The sequence below is a fragment of the Physeter macrocephalus genome, chromosome 10 (assembly GCF_002837175.3).
Source record: "Physeter macrocephalus isolate SW-GA chromosome 10, ASM283717v5, whole genome shotgun sequence".
Classification (NCBI taxonomy): domain Eukaryota; kingdom Metazoa; phylum Chordata; class Mammalia; order Artiodactyla; family Physeteridae; genus Physeter; species Physeter macrocephalus.
Genome location: NC_041223.1, coordinates 17861984 through 17863928, shown reverse-complemented (window position 1 = coordinate 17863928; position 1945 = coordinate 17861984). Strand labels below are relative to the sequence as shown.

Genomic DNA, 1945 nt, shown 5'->3' with positions numbered 1-1945 from the left:
ACCTGATCAGTGTTGCCTGGCCAAATTGCCACTGATCAGTTAGCAACACTCAGATAATAGACCAGATTAGAATTCGCTACTCAATCCCTTAGGCGTTAGTAGAGCTCGTGGGCCTTCTTCAAACATTTATTTCTGCTGCTATGCATCTTCTTAGGTTGCTATGTTTGAAGCTTATAGTGAGAATTATTTAATTTGGGCTTTATTATTCTGTCCTCGTTGAGCAATTTCTTGTGTTAGTTTAGGGGCGGTGGAGGCACCTAATCCACCTCTGGTTGATTTATGAAGCCCTTAGATATTGTACACTGGGAAATGCTTCAAAAGTAATTAAGCATACTGGCTTTGGCAGTGGGAGATAATCAATTCTCAAAAATGATAAAATGCTTATAGTGTGCCAGATGCTTCATCGGGTAGCCTAGAGAAGCAATCACCCATCTGCGGAGGTCTACTCACGAAACTCCCCCATCAGGCCTTGGAAATATATAAGCATAAGCTAGAACACTCCTCGTTCAGTCTTGTAATTTGGACACAAACTGTGGTTAGTTAAATCCACTGAAAGCTGCTCACACTTAACAATAAAGCAAGTACAGAGGTCTTTCCCTCCATAGTTCATTTATTCTAGAAGTATTTATTGAGTGCCTACCAAGTGCCAGCCACTGTTCTTTGAGAAGAGAGCCCTGATCCAAGGGTAAAAGGCCCTCTTGGAAGTCACATTCTAGTGGGGAAAAGACAATAAAAAACCTGAATAAGTAAAATATTCATTACCTAGATACATGTAAAGAAGGACCTAAATAAATAAATAAATACAAAAGGGAATTCCCTGGTGGTCCAGTGGTTAAGACTCTGTGCTGCCAACGCAGGGGGCACGGGTTTGATCCCTGGTCAGGGAACTAAGATCCCAATGCTGCGCAGCCAAAAAATTAAAAAAAAAAAAAAAAAAAAAAGATATATGTAAAGAAGGAGAAAAAAGGCAGAGGAAGGGGATTGAAACCTCGAGCAGGGAGTTTTTTTTCTGCTGGGGACCAGGAAGGACTTCATGTGAAGGTGACTTATGAGGAATAATCTACGTGTTTGTGGGAATTGTCCAGTATAGGGGATGCTCGCGAACTATGGAGATGGGCATTCCACTGTGCTTCCAAGTCTCCATGTGGAACCTCCCTGTGCTCTAATCTGCTGCCCAAGCTGAAGGCATAGGTGGAGGGGTCATAGATGGAAGGGCCCCATCACACATGGGGCTCCTTCAGCCCAGAACACCATCCAATTGAAAGTAAAAATCCAGCTACCCTGTACTGTTTCTCCAGGTTACTGTTTCTACCAGCTCTCTAAATAATAATTCATACATGGACATGATTTATCACATACCCACATGACTCTTGTCATGGTAAAGTCTGAATTTTCTGGCTCGCTGTCTTTCCACCTTCATCTGAAGCATTTGGCCATGCCTACAATGAGAAAACAACCTAAAGAAGAGAGGCCAAAAACCATTTTTTAAAAATAATATCAAGTTCCTGAGGGAGAGACGATAGGTAAAAATATCACTTGCATAGCTCTGTTAAATACTAATGTCTGTGGATTTGGAGAAGGCTACTTCTAAGGAAAGATGACATAGAGATGTTGAAACTTTTTTGGCTTTCCTTCGTACGTTGACACAGGCTTAGGCAACATGGCCAAAATATAAAATAGTTATCCAGTTTTGAGATAAACTTTATCAATATTCATTACTTCTTGTTTGTTTGTTTGTTTTCGTCCCATCATCAAAATGCCGAAACTTTGGCATTCACTTTTTGAAGTTGAAGATAATTATAATACGTAAGCATAGGCCAGAAAATAACTTGTGTTTGTCCATATTAAATACCATGGCTATTACTTATATCAGTCACTAAATAAGACAGTAAGTTCCCTGTAATTAACTGTCATATTTATTTTAAAAAAACTTAAACTTGTGTTT

At 39.7% G+C, this 1945-nt stretch overlaps 1 non-coding gene across 1 annotated transcript; it reads left to right on the top strand.

Annotated features, from left to right (window-relative positions):
• Positions 1–814: 814 nt before the first annotated feature.
• Positions 815–887, top strand: TRNAG-GCC (transfer RNA glycine (anticodon GCC)). Its single transcript has one exon. It is a non-coding gene; the product is annotated as a tRNA-Gly (tRNA).
• The last annotated feature ends 1058 nt before the right edge of the window (positions 888–1945 follow it).